Source organism: Hemicordylus capensis, chromosome 4, assembly GCF_027244095.1.
Source record: "Hemicordylus capensis ecotype Gifberg chromosome 4, rHemCap1.1.pri, whole genome shotgun sequence".
NCBI lineage: Eukaryota > Metazoa > Chordata > Lepidosauria > Squamata > Cordylidae > Hemicordylus > Hemicordylus capensis.
The window spans coordinates 173,679,846-173,705,650 of record NC_069660.1 but is presented as its reverse complement, the minus strand read 5'-3'; the positions used below and the strand labels follow the sequence as shown (position 1 = coordinate 173,705,650).

The window sequence follows — 25,805 nt, the reverse complement described above, 5'->3', positions numbered from 1 at the left end:
ACTTTAAGGGCGGGGGAGGGTGTACTCACCCCCCCACCGCATTTCCCCCGCCGGCGCTCTGTAATTTCAACCCCCTCAGGGCGGCAGCATTCCTCCCTGCCGCCCCGTTCCCCCTGTCGGCCGGAAGTGGCCGGAAGTTGCGAGCGCACGCACGATGGGCGCACGGGCACTCGCAACTTCCGGCCGATGGGGGGAATGGGGTAGCAGGGAGGAACGCTGCTGCCACGAGGGGCTTGAAATTTACAGAGCGCTGGTGGGGGAAACATGGCGGGGGTGTGTGAGTACACCCTCCCCCGCCCTTAAAGTACTACCCCCGCCGGTGCCGAAGACCGTTCGTGCACATCCCTAACAAAAACATTCTACGTGCAAGCCTACATGTGGTGAGAAAACTGATAGCTGCTGAACATTTGAGGATGATATCCTCCCCCCACACCTTTTCCTGATTTAAAAAAACAACTCAGAGAGGCTTGTAAACAGAAAATAACTAAATTAAACCATTTTATTCAATTGCTACAGACTTCTTCTGTCTGAGGCTTTCTCAGCTTTTAGGTACAGTTAAGAATACTTAGTAGGGTTACAAAAATAGGTTGCCTTAATGCATGCTTAAATGTTTATATAGTGTATATACAACATCCTAGGTAGGATGGGTGTAGGCTAGTGTTTCTTGTTTTAATTATGTTACAAGTAAACATTAATAACCTTCTTGTTCCAGAATTCCCAGCAACCACTGTCTAGGTCCCACCCCCTTGGTGTTCTCATTGGTTTCCCTGGAGTTCATCAGCCTGTCAGTCAGGACAAGAGTCCATTCCCTGTTAACTCTTTAGGGGGAGGGGAGTCTGATCACTACACATGTCCTTGCATGTTAATGCTCGGCACTGAAGTAGCATGTCTGCCGAAAGTGATGATGAAAGCAGTCCCGCAGATGACAGGCTTCTGCACAGAGGAGATTTGCTTGTCTTTTCTTCCTCTCTTCCCTGAAGCAACAGGAGTCAAGGCCCTTTTCAAAGCCCTTCTCTGTTTCCTTCTGTTTCCTCTCTGCAACCTCTCCTAAAGGTCCCCTCACTGTGCCATGCTTACTGCCCCTGTTTTGCTACTGCTGCACACACAGCTGTGCTCTTGGGTCCTATTCCTTTCACCCGAGTTAGAGGTTATGACTTTTAAAGAAAGAAAGAAAACCCAAACCATCTCTTTCCCTCTTGATCCCTGTGTGATTTTGGAGCTGATCCTCTCCCACTGGGAAAGCACATTTGGTACTTCTCTAAAATTACAAAATCGTTCCTTCCTTTGTCAAAATCCATGCTACACTCATGATAGATGGCACAAAAAGCATCAGTGAGTGGCCTGGTGAGGGTATGAGGCAGGGCAATTTTGATAACTGGCAAGACTTTTCTAGGGGCCTTTGTTTTTACAGGATACTTCCTTCAACTGGCTGAATTTCAGCACCAGAGGGGAAAGACTCTGGTCCCACTTTCTTATTTGCCCCCTTCTAACTGCCTTAGCATTGGTAGTTGCTCACCCTCTCCCTACAAGCACTAGCATGCAGTGATTATTCATGGAAGCTCAGCAAGAGAAAAGGATCCCAATAAAACTCCCTTGCACAAGATATCTGGAAATCGACAGCCAAGTCTCTCTTTGGCTACCAGGTCAGTGAAATCTGACATGAGGCTTGAAGAATGAAGTAGGAGGGTAGGGATCTTGCCTGGACTTCCAAATCGGAAGCTGGTCCATCCTTCTGTGTTAAATGGGACCCATCTAGTGTGCAGCAGCAGCAGCCCTGGAGAAATTAGGTGTAAGAGCTATAAAATAATACATGTCTTGCAGATGGGTAAAATATAAGTAAAATATAATTCAAAGACTAATCTGTGCTTTTGGAACTTGGCAAAGTCTTCTTCTTGTAGGTGTACTGTCCAGCAGAATTGCCTTTACTGATGGCTTTACTCAAGGGTGCAAAGCTTGAGAAGTAACTCCTCCTCACTTAAATTTTTTGGGGAAGAAGAAATTTATTTATTGTATTTATTGTTAAATCTATATACTGCCTTTCATTAAAACAATCCCAAGGCGGTTCACACAAAAATTAAAACAAGACTATAAAAATACACAATTAAAATATAAGCTAAAATATAAAAACATAGATCTGACTAAAAAGATTTAAAATACAAGCATAAAATTACCGTACAAAATACAAAGAAGCAGCAGTAGAGACAATCATATTTAAAACCTGGGTAAAAAGCCAAGATTTCAAATGCTTTCTAAAAACTGTGATGTAGATCAAGGAGCAAATAGCCACCGGGAGAGCATTCCAGAGTCTGGAGGCAGCAACAGTGAAGGCCCTTTCCCACGACATCTGAGCCTCCCTCATTGTCAGTACTCGGAGCAGAGTCCCCTCAGATGACCTTGTCAAGTGGCCTTGGGAGCAGGCGTTCCCTCAGGTATCCAGGACCCAAACCATTAAGGGCTTTAAAGGTCAAAACCAGCACCTTGAATTGGACCTAGAAACAAATTGGTAATCAGTGCAGCTCTTTCAAAATGGGCGTGATGTGATCCCAGCGGGCAGCAACAGATAAAATCCTAGCTGCTGCATTTTGCACTAGCTGCAGTCTCCAAATATTCTTCAAGGGCAGCCCCACGTAGAGCATGTTACAGTAATCCAGTCGTGACGTGACTGAAGTGTGGATAATTGTGGCTAGATCTGCCTTCTCAAGAAAGGGACACAGCTGGCACACTAGCTAAAGCCGTGCAAAGGCACCCCTGGACACAGCCTCCATGTGAGCTTCCAAAAGCAGAATCGGGTCCAGCAATACCCCCAAGCTGTGTACTTGCTCCTTTAAGGGGAGTGCAATCCCATCCAGAACCGGTAGAATCTCCTCATCCCAATTGACTCTCCTACTGACCAACATTATCTCCATCTTGTCTGGATTCAGTCTCAGTTTATTAGCCCACATCCAACCCATCATGGCCTCCAGCCCCCAATTCAGAACACTCATTGCCCCCCTAGGATCAGGAGACAAGGAGAGATAGAGCTGAGTGTCATCTGCATATTGCTGACAACTCAGTCCAAGTCCCTGGATGATCTCTCCCAGCGGTTTCAGGTAGATGTTAAACAACACGGGGGACAAAACCGAACCCTGTGGGACTCCGCAGGCCAATGGCCATGGAGCTGAGCAACAGTACCCCAACATCACCTTCTGGACCCTCCCCCCAAGAAAGGACCAGAGCCACTCCAAAGCAGTACCTCCGATTCCCATACTCGAGAGGCAGTCCAGAAGGATACCATGTGTGATGGTATCGAATTCTGCTGAGAGGTCCAGCAGAACCAACAGGGATGCACTCCCCCGTCTAGTTCCCAGCATAGGTCATCCACTAGAGTGACCAAAGCAGTTTCAGTCCCATATCTGGGTGGAAGCCAGATTGAAAAGTGTCTAGATAATCGGTATCAGCCATGACCCTTTGCAGCCGGGACACCACCACACGCTCTATCACCTTGCCCCAAAAGGGAAGGTTAGAGACAGGTCTATAGTTGCCCAGGTTGGAGGGATCAAGGGAGAGCTTTTTAAATAATGGACTTACCTTCACCTCCTTGAGGCATGATGGCATCCTGCCCTCCCTTAATGAAGCATTAATATTTACCTCTAACCATCTGCCCATTCCCTCCCTGGTGGCTTTTATTAGCTATGAAGGGCAAGGGTCAAGAGCGCACAATGTTGCCCGCACTCTGCCCAGGATCTTGTCCACATCCTTAGGCTGCACCAACGGAAAAGAATCCAACACAATAGGACCAGATGGTACCAGAGGCATGTCTGCTGGAACTGCCAAAACTCTGGAGTCCAAATCAGCACGGATACGAGCGACTTTATCTGCAAAGTGACATGCAAACTGATCACAATGGGTTGTAGATGATTCCTCCCCCATTACCTGGGTGTGTGTGTGGTGCAATGTCTTTGCTACACAAACAGCTCTGCTGGTCTGCACGGAACAGATGCAATGGAGGTGGAGAAAAAGCGTTTCTTCACTGCCCCACTGCCACCGAGTAGTCCCTAAAACGGGCTCTAGCTTGTGTCCATTCAGATTCATCACAACGTTCAGTGTTGTTCCAGCCATTGCATGAGTTGTTTCATGGCCCTAAGCTCCAAGGAAATCCAAGGAGCAGAATGGGCTCCACCAAGCCGGAGAGGGTGTTTAGGAGCAACTGTGTCAACAGCCCGGGCCATCTCTCCATTCCAGAGATTCACCAGGGCCTCGACAGAGTCACAGCTCTGGATGCTGGAAACTCCCCGAGGGCCATCTGGAAACCAAGTGGATCCATAAGCCTCCGGGTGTGGACCATTCTAATTGGTCCACCACTCCTGTAGAGTGTAGGCGGAGCAGACAAACTAAACCCCACCAGATGATGATCTGTCCATGACAAAGGAGTTATCTCAGACTCCCCCACCTCCAGATGATGTATTCCCTGGTTGGCAAAAATCAGATCCAGAGTACGTCCCACCATGTGTGTACGGTCTGATACCAGTTGAGATAGGTTCATGGTTGCCATGAAGGCCATGAAATCCTGAGCCGCTCCTACTAGGGGGACCTCAGCCTGGACATTGAAATCCCCCAATACAATAAGTTCTGGGGAACCCAAGGCCACCTCTGAGACCACCCCCGCCAGCTCAGGTAGGGAGACTGAAGTGCAGCGGGATGGTTGGTACACCAGCAGAATCCCCAGCCTCTCGGAGGCCTACCCTCAAGGACAAACACTCAAAATTCTGAGATTGCCTGACCGGGCACCTGGAAATGAGGAGGGTCTCTCGATAGATGACTGCAACGACCCCTCTCCGACCCTCCAGGCAGGGCTGCTGCATGATCAGGAAACCTGGATGACAGAGCTGAGAGAGACCAGCTCATCGAACCAGGTCTCCATCACACATACCAGGTCAGCATGCTCATCCACAATCAAATCTTGGATGAGGGATGTTTTAGCATTTACCGACCTGGCATTCAACAGCAGCATCCTAATCCTCGAGGGAGTGTTCTCAGAGCTCCCTGGGGCCAAAGCGTTGGGAGAAGAGCTGGAAAAAGGAACAGGTCCTAGTTGCCTGGACCGTTCCCCCCGTAACAACCTGCCCAACTCCCAACTCCCCTTGCCTGCTACCTGTGATATTGCCGCCCCCAGACCATCCCAACTTTTCTGCTCTCCCAGACACATCTCCCCAGCCCAACCAACCACAGCTCCTCTGTTTGATAAAAACCAGGTCCAGGACTCATTCAGTCAAACTCTCTTGCTGGCTTCGTGATGGGGGAAAAAAAGGAAGGCCTTCTGAGGCCCCAGGCTGCTCACCCCAAGGCTGAGAGCCACAAGGACAGAGCCCTTGTGCTCTCACCCTTCAGCTCGTGCCAAGAGGTCCAGTGTGCTCTTTGCAGCAGCAGCAGCAGCCCCAGTGATGGAACACACCTGGAGGAGGTGGGGCAAAGCACAGCAGTCAGTGCCCTGCCCAAGCTGTCTCTCTTCCATACACTCTTTGTGGGAGAAAATGTGTTTTGAGGATTGAAGATATGTTTGGTGGGTGGGGGGGAGTTCAGTAAAATGAAGGGGGGACTCCTCAAATCTGGGGTGGGTGGGTGAGCGGGAATCTGCATCCCTAGCTTTACTTCCTGAAGTTCAGGAATGAGATTTGGCTGTTATAGTTGACGTTAGAGCCATCTCCACTTGAACTCAAGTGGACTTTGCATTGGGGAGGAGGAGAAATAAAAGCTGAAGTTGATGGGGGTGGGGTGGGAGAAAGAGAGAAAAGGTTAAAGGGGAAAGTAGAGAGGTAGGATATCATACCAAGGGTAGAGGAGGAGAAAGATGAAAGATGCTGATGAGTGACTAATGCCTTTATCCCTCAAAAATGTCCTCATTCTCTCCTCTGGTTTGCTTATGTAATCCGATTTTCTTCTTTCAATGAATTTCTGGTATCACACTTGTTGCATTGATGAAATTCAGTTCCCCGTTCCACTTTTGCCATGAAATGAAAGCATATAAACACATTACTGCAAGCTCCCTTCTGAGCAGTGAGACAATCTGGGGGCAGAGATACAGGGCTTTGTTTCCTTTGGATGGGATAGCACTAGAACGTTAGGAGGCAACAAGGCTGTATCTCCAGTTTCAGCTAATTCCTGTTAGAAATTCTCAGCTCTCTCTGTCCATTTGCAAACTGCAAACTATTTTTCATCCTCCACCTACGGCTGCAGGCAAATTGTCCATTCAGGAAAGCATCACCTCGCCATTAGCTTCCACTGAAGGGATTTCAGCTTTAAAGGATGCTTTGTCACTAGCCACAGCAATGCAAGACAAGTTAGACCATTCCCACAGTACTATATGCTCTGCAACTGTTTGGATGTCTTTCCTAGTCCTGTACCTTTTGGTATACCATGCCCTTGCTGGGGATTGCACCTGGAAGCTCCTTCTGCAGAAAGAGCATGTACTGTACCACAGCTATGGCCCTTCCCACACCAGAAAGGTAATTAGCCTAGCTTTTGAACATACATGCTTTCCCCGGCACGATCATGCAAAAGATTTCACATGTGCGAAAGAAACTACTTTTATTCAGCACTGGAATTTGGGACATTTCCTTGGCAACTATAGTTTTTTGGGTGACACAGTCAGCATTGTTATTAATGTTGTTGTTGTTGTTGTTGTTGTAGATGGAGTTCCAGTTTATTGACCTTTTGCACCAACTATCCTAATAGCACTAGCAATAGCAATAGCACTTACATTTATATACCGCTCTATAGCCGGAGCTCTCTAAGCGGTTTACAATGATTTAGCATATTGCCCCCAACATTCTGGGTACTCATTTTACCGACCTCGGAAGGATGGAAGGCTGAGTCAACCTTGAGTCAGCCTTAATGGCCACCTTAATGACCTTAATGACCACTAGGGGCACTGGGAGTAGAGACAGTGAGTCAGGGTCTCCCTATCTGTCCCTACTCTGTGACCCCTGAACTGACTCTTCAGTCACAGTCCTTCCTTTCCTCTTAAAGATTGGATGGAAACATCTCTCTCTCTCCCCTTACCTATTCATTATGTAGTCCTTTAGATTAGGATTAGGACTTTCCTATCCAAGTGTACTTAACCAATAAATACTTAGTATTTAGTTCTACAAGAATCTCCATGTGTTTCCTCTAAATAGCTGCAACAACGCAACCATCCTCTGCTACCTACTCTGTAACTGGAGTGTATGCTCTCTTCCTTAGTGCTCTGCTGTTTACCTACTGGGGGTAAAATTAACAACCCCCAACAGGGTTATGGGCCCAGGAGGAGCAACAAGAGGCTTTTAGGAACAAGCAGAGTTTATTTTTTCCTTTTAAAGTGCAGCTGAATTCGATAGAACTACAGCATGGATTCAGGAACATCTTTTCCTTTTCCCAAATTGGATGGGAGCAACTACGAGCTATGGGCTTTGAAGGTGGAAGGAGTTTTAAAGGCAAAAGGGATTTTTGAGATCTTCACGGAGCAATGCCCAGACGAAGGAGCTGCTGATCGAGCCTCATGGAACAACCCCCAACAGTTATTGGATGACATGATAAGCAGAGTAACACAGGCGAAACAATGCAAGTATTGTCACACAAGTGTGATTGCTCAATTTCAAGTGCACTCTTGGAGCAACACTGCGGACAATGCTTTAGACACCCACAGTAGCCTGGGTGTCACACAGCTCACATTATTCTGCTCCTCATGTCATCCATTATTATTATTCTATTTTTATATTGCTTTTCAACAAAAACAAAGTGCTCAAAGTAGTTTACACAGAGAAAAAGAAGCCGATTCCCTGTCCCAAAAGGGCACATCACAGTCTAGAAAGAAAAACAAGTTAGACACCAGCAAGAGCCACTGGGGAGATGCTGCACTAGGGCTCACAGTTGCTCTCCCCCTGCTAAAAATAAGAGAGCCACTACTTGATGAGGTTCCCTTTTGCCCAATTAACAGGGCTTATGTAACACTGGAGCCACCTAATGGCGCAGCGGGAACATGACTTGACTAGCAAGCCAGAGGTTGCCGGTTTGAATCCCCGCTGGTATGTTTCCCAGACCATGGGAAGCACCTATATTGGGCAGCAGCAATATAGGAAGATGCTGAAAGGCATCATCTCAAACTGCGTGGGAGATGGCAATGGTAAACCCCTCCTGCATTCTACCAAAGACAACCACAGGGCTCTGTGGTCGCCAGGAGTTGACACCGACTCAACAGCACACTTTACCTGTATTTTAGGTAACACTAGGCCAAATTAGCAGGGGATGAAACGCTTTCATAACAATATATTGATATTTCAGTTTGTTAAGCATATTTTTTGGATGACCACATTTCTTACTTATAAACAAGAAGTTCTAGTTAGAACTAATCTGCCTGCTTTCTTTTAACTATAATCTTAATTGATAATTACCATCTTCACAAGTTAGCCCACTTCCATCTCAAACATGCATGCGTCTGCCATCTTGAACTGGGGTGGATGACATCATCACAAGCTATGCCTATGTGTACCTACAGATGTAGCAAATTTGGTTCAAATCAGTTAGTCCATAAGTTAGCCCTCTTGCACCTCAAATGGTCATGCATCTGCCATCCTGAACTGGGCTGGATGATATCATCACACACTACACCATTGAGATGTCCTTGTGTGTCATTCACTGCAACTCTACCAAATTTGGTTCAAATCAGTTAGATGGTCCACAAGTTAGCCCACTTGCATCTCAAACATTTATGCCTCCACCATCTTGAATTGGGGTGGATGACAGCATCACAATTTATGCTGTTGAGGTGTCCCTACGTGTCCCTACAACTGTACCCAATTTGATTCACCTTGGTCCAAGCATTGCGAAGTTGATAGGGGGACACACACACTCACACACAGTGCCAGGTGATCTCATAAGCTTACTTGCCTTAAGGAAAGTATGCTAAAAACTGAGAGCAAATACCCAGTAAGACAATTCACATGGCTTGACTGACAGGGTGGGCAGGCGGGGGTGGAAGGTAGGGATGGACTTACCTTCCCCTCAGACAATAATTGCTTCACTGTGTGGAGCATGGCTCGCGTTCCCACATGATCCACACTGCTTCAAGCAGTGCGGATCTCCAGAGGCTGGGAAAACGAGTCCCATCCTCCGGATATTCCACAATGCACCACGCAATGAGCTTGATGCATTGAGGGAATCCCCTGTGAATTGGGTGGTCTAGGCACCCAACTCTATGTACACTTGGGGTGCAAGCAGCCCGAGCACACACACGATCCTGGCTCCGGAGTGGCGGGTGTGCTTGTGGCCATTAAACCATGGTAAATGGCTGGGTACAAAACTCAGGCTTGGGGCCAAGGCAGTGCCAGGATCGGGATCAATCCCAGTAGTGCACTGGGATTGATCACAAACCGAGGCTGGGCTGCCAAGCCTGGACTAGGCTGCTCATGTGCACAGCCTCAGTACATTTTCCATATGATAGGGCTATATGCCATGGGCATCCACACAGGACTTTTTCCAGGAGGGGCAAAATCTGCAATCCTCTATCCACTTACCAGGGAGTAAGCCCCACTGAATTCAATGGGACTGGTTTAATTCAGGGGGGCAACTGCCCCCTGCCCCGCCCCCGGGACACCACTCCTTATGCTCAGGTCTGTGTTTAGATTGGAACCTGTGCCTCTGCCTTGCCAATGGCAGTCTATCCTAACCTTTTCTTGTTTGGTGAGAATCTGCCTTAGTTTTACATATTTTACTTTGGTCAGGTGTTGTATGTCCTTTCCGGATGAGAAGGGGTTGGAAAACCTACTTTGGGCGGTATTTGCCAGCTGCTGTGTTTTTAATTTGTATCTATTGTGGATGCTGAATTCTGGATACTGTTTAGTTATTATTCTTAATATGTTTTTATGTAAGCCACATTGCGAACACTCAGCGCACGATCAATGATCTAAATAATAAGTGACATCTGCTTGCATGAAAGCAGTGCTAATCTGATGCAGGCAGCAACACAAGATTGTTGTTACTGGCTTTGCCCCCTACCCCCAGGAATGAACGTGGGTGTGGGATGCTGTGTTGTGTGAGGGAATTGCCTGCTCACTGCTTTGCTCTCTCTTTAAAAAATAACAGTGTCTGTGCTTTCCAGCACTGGAGAAGGGGAGTGCATAACAGGAGGAAAGACTTCCCAAAGGATGGACAGTGCTGCTGGCGAGAGAGAGAGAGTGCTGATGCTTGCCACTTGCCAGGCTTCCTATTTTTATTTTTTTTAACTTCAGATGAGTAGACAATAGGAAGTGATCAGTCTTGAACAGACATAGAAAATAAAAGTATGTTTCGTTGTTTGTTTGTTTCAAGATGATGCAGGCAAAAGGGAAGAGGTGTTTCAAGTTACAGTGCTCACAGATCTCAGTCATAGCGCTTCAGTCAATATAGCACTCTAGGTTGTCAAATATGTGCTAGCAGGGCAGGAAGGGGTGCGTGCGCACAGACACACTCATGCACATACAGAGGCTATTCACACATGCGTGCAAAACCGGGCTAGGTGAGCCCAGCCCGGTTTTGCACGCATGTGTGAACCACATCTCGGCCCCTGGCCCTCCCTGCTGCCTGGGTGCATGGGGAATCATCTGGGTGCGTGGGGAGCACACCCAGCACAGGAGGGGCGGTTGTCTGCGGGGAAGGTAAGTCTAACCCATCTTCCCCGCAGCCCACTCTGGAGCATTTTCAACTGAAGATTGGGAGCACATACAGCTCTCAAACCTGGATAGAACACAGTTTTTGATTGAAGCTATTCTCACGATCACTGAAAAGTGGACTAAGGGAGCTTAGCCCGCTTTCCAGGGATCGTGGGAACCACCAGGCTCCCAGGAGAGCCTGGTGCTTCTAAGGCGGCTAGCTCACCTAATTACCCCTCCCCTTAGATGAGGTTAACAGAGCAAGCTCTCCGTGGCGCGCAGCAACACACAAGTAGACCCCTGACTGGGAGGCTGCAAGCAGCCTGCTAGCAGCCTCCTGGGCTCAGGGGGTCTCTCCAGGATGCCCCGTGCACTTGTGCGGGGCATCCTGGAACTTCCGGGGGCTATGTGGTCCCCTATTATTATTATTATTATTATTATTATTACATTTATATCCTGCTCTTCCTCCAAGGAGCCCAGAGTGGTGTACTACATACTTGAGTTTCTCTTTCACAACAACCCTGTGAAGTAGGTTAGGCTGAGAGAGAAGTGACTGGCCCAGAGTCACCCAGCAAGTATCAAGGCTGAATGGGGATTTGAACTCGGGTCTCCCCGGTCCTAGTCCAGCTGGCAGTTGTGTGGGCGGTCAATCCGGCCATCCAGGGCTGTCTCTTGATCGTCTGTGGGGAGAGCGGATTAAGCCCACTCTTCCTGCAGGACCCCGTCCGGCACTTCACACCAATTGTGTGAAGCGTCTCATTGTGTGAATGACCTAACTGGCTCCAGGAGCATCCCCCAAAGCCCATTAAGAACAAGTTGCACACCACCACTCATATAAGCAGATTTCCCAACCCAGCGCATATCTTGTCTGGTTTAAGTTTCAGCTTGTTTTGCCTCATCCAGATCAGAGGAGCTGTCAAACACAGGTTCACGGTTTCCACTGCCTTCCTAGAATTAGTTGGAGTGAGTGAGAGGTAGAGCTGAGTGTTATCAGCATAGTGATACTCAGCATAGTGATCACCTCTGACCGGTAGACAAGCTGCAATTTCCCACTTTCGCTTTGTTTATAAAACTCCAAAAATGGGTCAAAATTGCCCCCCGCCAAATAACACCTCAACCCAACCTCTAGATGATTTCTCCCAATGTAGGTGTTTCATATATATATATATATATATATATATATATAGAGAGAGAGAGAGAGAGAGAGAGAGAGAGAGAGAGAGAGAGAGAGAGAGAGAGTTCATACCTTGAACAGCATGGGGGACAGGATTGAGCTCTGAGGAGTCCTATAGGCCACAGGGCAGAGTAGCAGTCCACCATGACCACCCTCTGGGTACAACCATTATGAGGCAAGGCTATAACACCTGGGGCTATTTAGTTTAGAAAAAAGACAACTGTGGGGAGACATGATAGAGGTCTATGAAATCATGTATGGTGTGGAGAAAGTGGATAGAGAGAAATTCTTCTCCTTTTCACATAACACTATAACCAGAGGTCATCCCATGAAATTGATTGCCAGGAAATTTAGGACCAACAACAGTTCCAGGCAGTTTTGGAGGAAACTGATTATCTAGACCCATTTCAAACTGGCTTTAGAGCGGGCTATGAGGTTGAGTCAGCCTTGGTCGGCCTGATGGGTGACCTATTCCGGGGAATCGACAGAGGGAGTGTGACTCTGTTGGTTCGCTTGGATCTCTCGGTGGCATTCGATACCATCAACCATGGTATCCTTCTGGGTCGCCTGGAGGAGTTGGGGATAGGAGAAACTGCTCTGCAGTGGTTCCGCTCCTGTCTCTCGGGTAGATCCCAGATGGTGGAGCTTCGTGACAGTTGCTCTTCTAAATGAGAGCTGTTATATGGAGTCTCTCAGGGCTCCTTTCTGTCACCAATGCTTTTCAGTATCTACATGAAACCGCTGGGTGAGGTCATCAGAAGATTTGGTGCTGGGTGTTATCAGTATGCTGATTGCACCCAAATCTACTTCTCTCTTTCATCTGCTTCATCAGGAAATGGCATTCATTCCCTAAATGCCTGCCTACAGGCAGTAATGGGCTGGATGAGGGATAACAAATTGAAGCTGAATCCAAGCAAGACGGAGGTGCTCATTGTAGGGGCTCAGAATCTGAGGGATGAGTTAGATCTCCCTGTGCTGGATGGGGTTACACTCCCCCGGAAGGAGCAGGTATGCAGCTTGGGGGTACTCCTGGATCCAGACCTCACTCTGGTATCTCAGGTAGAGGCTGTGGCCAGGAGTGCTTTTTATCAGCTTAAGCTGATTTGACAGCTGCGTCCATTCCTTGAAGAGGAAGACCTCAGAATAGTGGTGCACCAGCTGGTAACCTCCAGGCTTGACTACTGTAATGCGCTCTATGTGGGGCTGCCTTTGTACGTAGTTCGGAAACTTCAGTTAGTTCAAAATGCAGCAGCCAGGATGGTCTCTGGGGCAACTCAGAGAGACCATATTATTAGGGATGTGCACGGAAAATCTTCGGCACGGCGGGGGTAGAGCTTTAAGGGCGGGGGAGAGTGTACTCACACACACACCCCGTTTCCCCCGCCAGCGCTCTCCAAATTTAAAGCCCCTCGGGGTGGCAGCGTTCCTCCCTGCCGCCCCATTCCCCCCGTCGGCCGGAAGTGGCCGGAAGTCGTGAGCGCTCGTGCGCGCGTGCGCCCGTCCACCATGCATGCATGCGCACAACAGGCGCATGCGCGCTCGCAACTTCCGGCCACTTCCGGCCGACGGGGGGAATGGGGCGGCAGGGAGGAACGCTTTAAATTTGGAGAGGGGCTTTAAATTTGGAGAGCGCCGGCGGGGGAAACACTGCGGGGGGGGGGTTGAGTACACTCTCCCCTACCCTTAAAGCTCTACCTCCGCCGGCGCCGAAACGCCGAAACAGCCCCTACATCCGAAACGTTTAGGAGGCCTTTACAATGGTCTCCGAAACATTTCGGGCACAAGCCTACATATTATGCCTGTTTTGAAACAGCTGCGCTGGCTGCCGATATGTTCCCGGGCAAAATACAAAGTGCTGGTTATTACCTTTAAAGCCCTGAACGGCTTAGGTCCAGGTTACCTTAGAGACGAGAGTGCCTTCTTCAGTCTGATCCCCACCACACGCTAAGAACATCTGAGGAGGTCCAGCTCCAGTTGCCACCGGCTCGTCTGGTGGTAACCCAGAGGCCGGACTTCTCTGTAGCTGCTCCTAGATTGTGGAATGTGCTCCCTGCAGAAATCTGTAATCTGAATTCTTTTTTGGCATTTAGGAGAGCCCTGAAGACCTACCTGTTCGGCCTGGCCTTCCAGGGTTTTTTAATTGTTTTAAAGGGTTTTTAATGTATTGGGTTTTTATAAGGTTTTGAATTGTTTTATTTTTTAGCTGCTTTATTGTATTTTGACATTTTCATTCCCGATCATAGATTGATTTTATCTGTTTTGTGATATTTGTGAACCTCCCTGAGCTATTCTGTAAGGGTGATCTAGAAATTGAACAAACAAGCAAGCAGAGGTACTTTTTCACACAACACACAATCAACTTGTGGAATTCTCTGCCACAAGATGTGTTGACAACCTGGATGGCTTTAAGAGGGGTTTGGATAACTTCATGGAGGAGAGGTCTATCAACGGCTACTAGTTGGAGGGCTATTGGCCACCTCCAGCCTCAAAGGATGCCTCTGAGTACCATTTGCAGGGGAGTAACAGCAGGAGAGAGGGCATGCCCTCAACTCCTGCTGTAGGCTTCCAGTGGCAACTTGTGGGCCACTGTGTGAAACAGGATGCTGGATTAGATGGGCCTTGGGCCTGATCCAGTAGGGCTGTTATGTTCTTATCCAGGTAGGACTGGAGCCACTATAACATCGACCCCCAAACCTCAACCAAGCAAGGCAAACCAGAAGGATTTTATAATCAATTGTACTGAAAACTCAGAGGTTCAGGCGAATCAATGGGGTTGAATTCCCTCTGTGTGTTTTCTGGTGAAGGTTATTCATTAGGGCAATATAATACATTTCAGTTCCAAAAACTGGCCAGAAGCTGAACTGGAAAGGATCCAAATAATTTGTATCATCCATAACCACCTGGAGGAGATGTCACTACATGTTCTGACACCTTGCCCCTCCCCCTCAAAGGAAAGTTGAAAACCAGCTAACAATTATTTAAGGTGGTGGCTCCAGGATGGATTTCCCTCACAAAAACAGTTTCACCACTACCTTCTCCAAGGAGAAGGGAAGCACACACCCAGCCTCTGGGATGCACTGAGCACCTCTGAGATCCAGGTACTCAATCCAGCCCTTAATAAGCCAAGAAGGGTGGTGTGGTGTGAAATTGGTTGGGCTCAAACTTCGAAGTAGCTTCCAAGCAGCTACTGTTAGGCATAACAATCCGGAAGGTACTCATAATAACTGGCCGATGGAGAATTTGCCCATTCATTTATGACTTACATTGTCAAAACAATGGCATCCAAATTGGAGTGTATATTAGTAATTTTTATCTGCAAAATGTAAAGCAAATATCAGTGAGCAACCAAGAGTCCCAAAAACTGCCCTCCAGGCCCTGAAGCATTTTGAAAGGCTCCACTGGTCAATGTAATGTAATGATGTAATGGTGGTGGTGAAGGGTTTTTTGGTTTGTTTTTGTTTTTTTGCTGCCATTACTGCCACAAGGTAACCCCTAGCCTAGGCTCTGGCCTGCGTTTGGTTGGATTCAGTGCAAGCCTTCTACTATTTATGCTTCAACCATCTGCCTATTTTCTTCATCGATCTGTATATGCTGGAGCTGAACAGGCCCAACAATTTGGAAGAGGACTTCTAGGAGTGATTGCCTGGGCCATCTCCTCCTTACACAGAGAAATGGGACATTGGTGGGGCCATCACCATCCCAGAAAGAAATTCCTCCAGAGAAATAAGGAATCCATCAGGATCCATAAGCTTCTGGGGGTGGACCGTTTTAATGGGTCCCTGACTCCTGCAGAGGTATTCTTGGCAAGTCCAAAGTTCAGCCTTAACCAAACTGTGCTCTTGTACATGACAAAGGAGTCATACCCATTCACAGTTGTATAAAACTCCAAACTGAGGGAATTTGGTGCAATATACATGGGCTCAGATATAAACTGATACAGGGCCATGATTGTCATGGAGGCCATGATAGAGGTTTATGAAATTATACATGGAAGTTGTTCTCACAATCAGCAGAAACCAGGCTAAGGGAACCCAGCCTGGTTTCTGCAGCTTGTGAGAACCACCTGCAGCCACGGCGGACACTCTCGGGGAGGGGGGCTCCCAGTAATGCACCACGCACTCAAGTGGTGCATTACTGGGGTTCTGGGGGTGCGGCACTCACACCCCAAAAACGGGTTAGTGGACTGTGTGTGTCTGTTGCGGCTGCTTGCAACCATAACGGACAAACTCGGGGTGGGGGGAGTCCCAATTATGCACTGCACACTTGCATTACTGAGGCTCTGGAGGGGCACCACATGGCAGCGCTTCCCTCTTCCCGACCCCCAGAGCTGCTGGGCAAGGTGCGGGCAGGTGGCAGGAGAGCTGCTGCTCTGTGCCACAGATCTGCTCGCCCAGAGCCCCGAGTGTGATAGTTTGTGGGGAGGTAAGCGCTTTTGGGCTTCCTCCCCACAAAAGAGGGTAGCCTTTCTCACATGATCGTGAGAAGGGCTTCATGGTGTGGAGAACATGGACAGAAAGAATGTTTTCTCCCTCTGCCATAACACTAGAACTTGGGTTCATGAAGTTGATTGGCAGAACATTCAGGAGAGGCAGAGGAAAGTACTCCTGGCTATGTGGAACCTCCATTTTCAGAGACAGGATATCTCTGAACATGGGGCTGAGGGGTTGCAACAGCCAGGGAAGGCTTTTGCACTTCTGCCTGAGGCATCAGACTGGTCAACATGGTCAACAGAATGTTGAACTAGATGGATCTTTGGTCTGATCATAGGAACATAGGAAACTGCCATATACTGAGTCAGACCATTGTCTTGCTCAGTATTGTCTTCACAGACTGGCAGCGGCTTCTCCAAGGTTGCAGGCAGGAATCTCTCTCAGCCCTATCTTGGAGAAGCCAGGGAGGGAACTTGAAACCTTCTGCTCTTCCCAGAGCGGCTTCATCCCCTGAGGGGAATATCTTGCAGTGCTCACACATCGTCTCCCATTCAGATGCAACCAGGGCAGACCCTGCTTAGCTATGGGGACAAGTCATGTTTGCCTCCACAAGACCAGCTTTCCTCCCATACAGGTGGGACTCTTTTTGTGTCCTTACGTCATATTCTTATGAGGCCCCATGGAGCACTATTCCCCACCCTACCAATAAAGCAGTGATACCATCCTATGGAAGAGTGTGTGGACACACCAGATTTCCCTGAGGCAGCCTGTGCTACAACGACATAACTATTATCAAATCATAAACAACAGTCCTATTCTGAATGAAAGATCCATCCTAACAGAAAAATAACAGTGTCAAGCAACCAGTAAGAAATACAAATTGACCAATCAGTCTACCGAACTGAAGATTGACATGAACATTCTAAACTCTACCACAAGCCTGAACATAATACAGTCGTCCCTTGTAAATCACGGTTTTCCCAATCACAGTTTTGAGTATCTGCGACTGGGAAAATGAGACCAGTCTCGCCAACCCCAATTTGAATATCCGCAAATCTCATGGGTTTTTGTGGGCACGAGAAGAGGGAAACTTGTGGAGAGTTGGAGGAGCATTGGAGAGGTGTTGGAGGAGTGTTGCAGAGCTGTTTTGGAGGTGTTTTTCCGTTTTTTTGGAGGTGTTTTGGAGGCGTTGGAATACATAAAGATTGGGAGAGGCGGAGGTGAGAGCTGTGGGAATTGGGGGCTGTAGATGTTGGGGGGGGATTTCAGGGATTTTGAAAATCTGAAGGGGCTCAATCTGCTCATTCCTCTTGGTGAGTCTTGGCAACTCTTGCTGATTCATGGTGACGCTTGATGACCCTTGCTGACTCCTGGTGATTTTAAAGTGCATTTGAGAGGTTGGGGTGGGGTAGGGGTTTTTCCAGGAATTTTCAAGGGGCTCAGTGTGCTCATTCCTGTTGAAATTCAGAGAGTTTTGGTGATTTGGGGTTTTTAAAAAGCATTTTTTCCTTTAGGTGTTTTTGCTGTTGTGGTTCCCCTAACCACATTTTACATTGGTTTCAATGCCTCGCCAACCTTGAATTTGCCAACCACAAGGTTTTGCAAGAACAGAACCCACGCGGTTGGTGAGGGACAACTGTACATACAATACATATGTGGCAAGAACGAAGACAATGTATATACACATAAATCACAGACTTTATCACAAAAGTGGAAGATATTGGTTTACACTTTTGATTTAACTATTTGGGAATCATTGAACTGAAATATCATTTTTCCAAATGCCAAATGGACAATCTGATTTCACCTCCACCCCAGTGAAAATGCATATACAGATTTTGAGCTTTTAATTATTATTATTTTAAATGTCCCTCATGGACATAGTTTCAGGGAGGGGAAGGAGCAACCTCTCCTTCCCCTCCGTCCTCATGAAATGAAAAACCATGGTGCATCAGTGCAGGGTTAGTCTGGATGTCAGACTGTACATAGCCATATCTCCAGAAGTTACAGTTCTATGTGTGTTACTGTGTGATGAAGGGGCCAAGTAGGATATATAATTATTTTTATGCTGTAAAATTACACAAATATATAGCTTCACAAGAGCAACACAACAGAAGACTTTGCAGGCTTAAAAGTAACACAGTCTTATTTATTTATATTTATTACTACATTCATATACTGCCTCAAACAATTAGTCTCTAGGCCAGGGGTGGGGAACCTTGGCCCTCCAGCTGTTTTTGAACTAAACCCCCACAGGCTGGGGATGGTGGGAATTGTAGTTCAAAAACAGCTGGAGGGCCAAGGTTCCCCACCCCTGCTCTAGGCAGTGATCTTACATAAGAACAGCCCTGCTGGATCAGGCCCAAGGTCTATCTAGTCTAGCATCCTATTTCACACAGTGACCCATCAGATACCTCTGGGGGACCCACGGCCAAGAGGTGAGGGTATGTGAGGAGAGGAGAGCTGGTGTAGGAGAAGAGAGCTGATCTTGTGGTAGCAAGCATGACTTGTCCCCTTAGCTAAGCAGGGTCTGCCCTGGTTATTATTAATTATTATTATTATTAATTCGATTTCTATACCGCCCTTCCAAAAATGGTTCAGGGCGGTTTACATAGAGAAATAATAATTAAATAAGATGGCTCCTTGTCCCCAAAAGACTCACATTCTTTAAAAAAACCACAAGATGGACACCAGCAATAGTCACTAGAGGTACTGTGCTGGGGATGGATAGGGCCAGTTGCTCTCCCCCTGCTAAATAAAGAGAATCACCACGGTAAAAGGTGCCTCTTTGCCCAGTTAGCAGGGGTAGGTGCCTCATATGGTTGCATATGAATGGCAGACTTGATGTGTGAACACTGTAAGATATTCCCCTCAGGGGATGGAGCCACTCTGGGAAGAGAAGAAGGTTCAAAGTTCCCTCCCTGGCATCTCCAAGATAGGGCTGAGAGAGATTCCTGTCTGCAACCTTGGAGAAGCCGCTGTCAGTCTGTGTAGACAATACTGAGTTAGATGGATCTATGGTCTGACTCAGTGAGGTGGTTCCCACAATCAGTGGGAACCGCCAGACAGGGTTAAGCAGGGAGAGCGGGCTTAGCCCACTCTCCCTGCAGATGAGCGCCCGCAGAGCCCTGGGCAGCCAGATCGGCTGCCCACATGACTTCCAGTGGGGGCTGCGGGGATCGGGGGCCGTGCAGCCCCTGGAAGTTCCAGCATGCCCTGCGCAAGCGCACAGGGCATGCTGGAGAGACTCCGAGCCGGGAGGCTGCTTTTTAGCCTCCCGGTCGGGGGTCTACTTGTGGGTTGCTGTGATGCAGCAACACACAATCTGATAGCCCAGGTTAGCGGAGCACTCGTTCCGCTAACCTGGGATTAGGGGAGGGTGAGTTAAGTGGGTTACCCACTTTGGTGAGACCAGGCTCGGCTGCAAGCCCGGTGGTTCTAACGCTGGGCAAAATCAGGCCAGGCTTCCTTAGCCCGATTTCACCCAATCGTGAGAATCACCTCAGTATATGGCAGCTTCCTATGTTCCTATGCCCTTTCTCCTGCTATTGCTCCTCTGCAACTGCTATTGAGAGGCATCATGCCTCTGAGGCTGGATGTGGCCCACAGTCACCAGCCATTGATAGACCTGTCCTCCATGGATTTGTCTAAGCTCCTTTTAAAGCTGTCCAAGCTGGTGGCCATCACCACATCCCATTGCAAAGAATTCCATAGATTATTAATTATGCACTGTATGAAAAAGTACTTCCTCTTGTCAGTCATAAATGTCTTGACCTTCAGTTTCATGAGATGACCCCTGGTTCTAGTGTTGTGACAGAGGGAGGAAAAAAATCTGTTTCCATTCCCTCCACTCCATGCATAATTTTATACACCTTGATCATGTCTCCCCTTAGTTACCTCTTTTCCAAACTAAAGAGCCCCAGATGCTGTGGCCTAGCCTCATAAAGAAGGTGCTCCAGGCCCATGACCATCTTGGTTGCCCTCTTCTGCACCTTTTCCAGTTCTACAATATCCTTCTTAAGCTATGGTGACCAAAACTGTACGCAGTACTCTAGATGTGGCCACACCACAGATTTATATAATGGCATTATAATATTAGCATTTTTATTTTCAATCCTCTTCCTAATGATCCCTAGCATGGAACTGGCCTTTTTCACAGCTGCCGTGCACGGAGAACACTTTCAATGAGCCCAAGATCTCTCTCTTGGTCAGTCACTGACAGCTCAGATCCCATCAGTGTATATGTGAAATTGGGGGGTTTTTTTGGCCTCAATATGCATTACTTTACACTTGCTTGCATTGAAACACATTTGCCATTTTGTCACCCACCCCCAGTTTGGAGAGAATTTTTTGGAACTTCTCATAATCTGTTTTGGATTTCACTACCCTATATAGTTTAGTATCATCTTGTTTTTCAAATGTCAGACATCTTTTCTAAGAGAAAGAGATCAGCTCTATTGACCTTCTTGAAACACTACCATTAAAATTTTTAATAAACTTTTAAGACTGTAGGTCTTCATAGCAACAGACTAATTTTATTTTATTTATTTAAAATATTTCTGTACCACCCCAAACTTGTGTCTCTGGGTGGTTTACAATTAAAGACCAAGCCAGTAATTAGGGGTGAAGCAACAGAAACCATGGAATACTACAAAGCCAGCCATGGTGGTCTGCATTGCCACACTGTAGCACACATTTAGGAAATGTGCAAACTTCCCTACATTTACCACTTGGTTAGTTGGTTGTCTGTATTGACCAAGTCAGTCAGACAGGCCTGTACAGTCAATTTGGTGCATCAGAAGCAATCTTCTCCATAGAACAACAATCATACTAGTCTGAGCTCTTGCTCCAGTGGCTTGTTAACACAAATGTAATGATGGATTGTGTGTTGCAGTGTGGGAATTTTTATTTTAGGGTTGCTCCGAGAAAAGCAAAACATCAAAAACAAAACAAGGAAATGAATATTTTTGTTGCTGGAGGTGAGGAGTGATTATCCTTCTTTTAAAAAAGACAAAAAAAATTCTATGACTAAAAAAAAGACAGTGTCAACAGGACACTATTAAAGGAGAGCAGACAACACTGATAGCATGCTTAATTGTACTGTAAGCTGCTTCAGAAATCCCTTCAGGATTAGAGGGTGGGGTATTCAGTTTAAATAAATAAAGTAAGTGTGTGTGTGGGTGTAAGTGTCAGTCAGTCAGGGCCATGCTCACCCTTTGCAAAACTGAGACTAAAATGAGTAAAACAAACCTTTCAAAAACAGAACCAAAATTGTGCAGACACTAGAGAGGAGGGTGACCTTTTACCATGACAGGAACTCTGTCCAGGAACACAGGAGCAAAAGGAGAATTGAATTTTCCCCAGCTACCAAAGTTTGCACTTTGAATGCCAGGAAATGGTGATTGCCGTGCAACAAAAGGATTGCAAGCACCTGGTTTTCTGAAAAAAGTGCATCAGCTGGGGGCTATGTTGAGCTTGGTGAGTTTCCTCTGAAGTGTGGGGGGAATAAACTTAAGGCATTAGCTATTAAGTGGGTTGTGGTTTGGGTCTTTATTTTGGCTACTGCCCCACAAGATATCAGAGGTTAGAGAGATGGCTCCTGAAGACTGTTTTTGCAGTGGTGGTATAACATGCCCACACTAGACACCTTATACTTAGCACCTTCTTTACTATATTTCAGCCACGTGGAGGTTTCACAGACAGGGCTCACCCCCCACCACCCCCAATCACCCCTGACTGGAGTGTGCCAGTCCACACAGTCACTGGATTTAACCCGACCTCCCTGTGGGCTATCAGGGACCAGGACAGACAGGGCTTTGTTTTTCTCCGAAGGGAGGCTGCGAATTCTGGCTTAGCCCGAGTTATGTCTGGGGTAAAAAAAAGTCCTCTATTTCCAGCAGCTTTTGAAAAAAACTCCAGGGCTTTTGCTTTCTCCTAAGGTGTTGATGGAGGTGCTGGTGGCTATGCGAAGGAGGTGCGGATGGCTATACGAATGGTCCATCTAATCCCTCAAATTAAAATGCCTCAAATCTGCTGCAAAGCAGATTCGTTTTTTTCAGCTATCCCGAGGCACAGAGCCATGTGTGAAAAACCTCCAGGTGAGTAAAGTGGTTCATCTCTTTATTGAAGCAGGGGAGAGCAAATGGCCCTATCCAACCCCAGCACATCATCCCTCTAGGGGCTGTTGCTGGTGTCAATCTTATGTTTCTTTTTAGATTATGACCCCTTTGGGGACAGGGAACCATCTCTCTCTCTCTCTCTCTCTCTCTCTCTCTCTCTCTCTCTCTGTAAACTGCTTTGGGAACTTTTGTTGGAAAGTTGTATATACATATCTGTAGTAGTAGTAGTAGTAGTAGTAGTAGTAGTAGTAGTAGTAGTATGTCCTGTTAATGATTCTGGTCCTTTTTGAAATTGATTGATTGCTGTTTTATCTTGGATTTTTAATTACTGGTCAGTGTCGTTTTTAAGCTTCTGCTTTGTGTTTTTGTTTTAATTTTTAGGTTTCTGTCACCTACCTTCTGTCAGCCACCTGAGGCTGTTGCAAAAGTGGTATATAAATACCTGTATTCTATCTAGTATCTTTTATAGTTTGTTGTTTAGAAGTTTGACCCAGTGGAGATCCTGCAGAGAGTGAGACTCTCCACACGAGCAGTGTGGAGATCCAGAAGGGGTTTGGTGGGGAGAGTGGGTTTGACCTGCTCTCCCCGCACACGAGCATTCAGCCCTCCCTGGGTGGCTGGATTGGCTGCCCACACAATTACTGGCTCTGTCACGGAGCCGGTTTGGGCAGTGGGGATCAGGGGTCACCTGGCCCCCGGAAGTCCCAGAATGCCCCGTGTGAGTGTGTGGGGCATTCTGGGGAGCCCCCTGACACCAGGGGGCTTGTTGTAGCCTCCTGGTCGGGGAGTCTCCTCATGAGTCACCATGGCGACTCACAATCACAAAAACGGAGTTAGCGGAGCACTCGCTCCGCTAACCTCATTTGGGGGGGGGCATTTTAGAGGGCTATCAGCTAGGAGCTACATGGCTCCTGGTGCTGCACACGACTGCGCAAACCCAGGCTGGGCTCCCTCTGCCCAGTTTTGCGTGGTCATGAAAATAACCTCAGTGTGTATGGTGCAGGGCGGGGGGGGGGGGGGATTGGAGTCAGAAAGAAAAAAGAAGGGGAAGGGGAAGGAGAAAATGGAGTTGTTTCTGAAAAAACTCTTAGTTAAATCTATGTAAGATTGCTTTGTGTTTGTGAGGGCAGCAGCTACAAAACATTTGGCAAAAAGATTTTGAACCTGCTAAGCATGTGCGCCTGCAAAGCTTGTGAATGTTCCTGCAACTTCATTTCACGGCTTTCTACTATTGCTGCTGTTGATTGTTTCTCCAGCTGACCTGCACAATCCCTGAATGTACTTTTCTCTTCTCAGTCCTGGACTCGGTTGTTCACTGGATGACCACTGCAGCACAGCTCAGATCTCACCACATCCTTTTTTCTTGTCAGCACCAGGAGAACCTGCTCTTCCCTGGAAAACAATGAAGGTCCTATTTTTGCAATTAGTTCCTCACTATACAGGCCCCTGATTTTACTCCAGCAAAGCATAAGGCTATATTGGGCCCTGAAGGCAAAGAATATATAATAATTTGCCCTTTCCTGCCAACATGTAAGGGGATGCCAATTATTATGAAGCTGTTCTTCAAGCCTTAGATGACCATATCAACCCTGTTTTCAAAGTGATTGCGGAATGTTACAAATTCTATTCTAGATCCCAACTGTCTGGTGAATCTATTGATCACTATGTCGCAGCATTGTGTGCCTTAAGTGTAACCTGTGAGTTTGCCAACTTTACTGATGAAATGTTATGAAAACAAGTTGCTCCAGGAAACTTACCTTGGATAAAGCTACAGAGATGGCTAGAAAGATGGAAAATGCTCTTCACTGTGCCAAACCACTCTCTTTGGTACCCCAAAAAATCCTCCTCCTGAAATCTAGGCTGTTTAGCCCAAATCTTTCCTAAATCCTTTCTAGGGCACTGCCAGAAAGTGGCAGCACAAGAAAGGAGGAATGACTACTGCTACCGATGTGGAGACTCTGCCAACAAAGCCAATTTTGCTCACTGTCCTGGACAGAAGGTCACTTGTGACAGGTGCAAAAAAAGGGAGACTTTGCTAAGGTTTGCAAGTCTGCTGTCCACTCCATTACTGATTCACTATATGATAAGGATGAGGCAGATGGACCACTTCCTGAGAGCATTTTAAGTGTGAAAGAATCATAGCCTGCTCCTCCACATTGTCAAGTTAAACTTAATGGCCATGAAGTGAGGATGCTGGCTGATTCGGGTTCTCTGTACACTGTCATTTCCCATCTACTTTACAAGAAACTCCTTACTACATTAGATCTGCACATGCAGCCTTCAGACATCCACCCATGGTGTTATGGAGCTTCCTCTGTTGCCATAAATTAATACTTCACTGCTGTCCTGAAATAAAAAGGATGTACTGCAGAAGGGAAAGTTTATGTGTCATAAAAAAGAATCCTAATATTGGGCTGGAAACATCAGAAAGAACTACAGATTGTGTTAGACCCAAATAGCACAGAACCCGTTTTATAGATGGAGCATACATATACTGATATAACTGCTGATTTCTTGGATGTTTTTGCTGATACTCCTGGTACTGCCATACATTTCAAATTGAGATGAAGGCAAATGCAATACCTGTACAACAGAAATTGAAGAATGTACCCATAGCATTGCACCAACCACTTAGAGAGGAGCTCTTAAGACTATAGCATGCTGCCATCATAGAGCTTGTTGATTCATCAGAATGGGTCTCTCCCATTGTTCTTGTGTGGAAATCAAATGGTACACTTAGAATGTCCATAGATTTAAGAGATGCGAACTCTAGCATCTATTACCCAATATAAGTGAAATGCTTCTTACTCTGAAAGAGGCCTCAGTGTTCACACCTTTGGCCTATCATAAAATTCCTCTGCTCAAGACTTCTCACAAATACACAGCCTTCATTACCCCAGAGTGAAGCTATTCAGATGAGCAGAAAACAGGGTTACCTTCTGAAAGCAGATAGAACTCTATTTTTACCTCATAGCAAACAGACGGGCACATGCTGCAAACCTGGCAGGGAGTGTGAGTGACAGACGATTAACTTTTTCAGGTTCTCTCCAGCCATTGCTAGCATTGTTGGTCCTCCAGCCCCGCCCATGGCAACAGCAGTCATGAGTGGACAGAGCAAGCATGTGACCCAAGGAGACCAGAGGGCTCCAAGCTGCAGTCCCTCTTTGCTGCTCCCTGATGGGTAGCCTCAGTTAACCCTTTCCTGGCAATTGCAGCACCGTCAAAGGAACTGAATTCTGTCCTGATGCCCAAAAGGAGAGAGAAGACTAGAGCAGCTGCAGCTGCCAAACAGCCCCAAAGGAAGAATCACACACACCCCCAACGCACTCCTCAAATCCAGGAGGGACACAGCAGATGCCCCCTGGAGCAACTGCAAGATGCTGATGAGAGCAATTGCAAGATGCCCCCATAAGTAGCCCAGGCACAAGGCACACTCCGTACA

The 25,805-nt window shown here is 47.1% G+C and overlaps 1 long non-coding RNA gene across 2 annotated transcripts; it reads right to left on the bottom strand.

Annotated features, from left to right (window-relative positions):
- Nucleotides 1-500: 500 nt before the first annotated feature.
- LOC128323786 (uncharacterized) lies at nucleotides 501-25,805 on the bottom strand. 2 transcript variants are annotated; one of them, XR_008306461.1, is made up of 5 exons: nucleotides 25,331-25,805; nucleotides 23,625-23,755; nucleotides 8,406-8,503; nucleotides 5,807-5,977; nucleotides 501-3,854 (listed from the first exon to the last, which is right to left on the bottom strand). It is a non-coding gene; the product is annotated as an uncharacterized LOC128323786 (long non-coding RNA). The 2 variants fall into 2 exon arrangements; XR_008306462.1 differs by lacking the exon at nucleotides 8,406-8,503.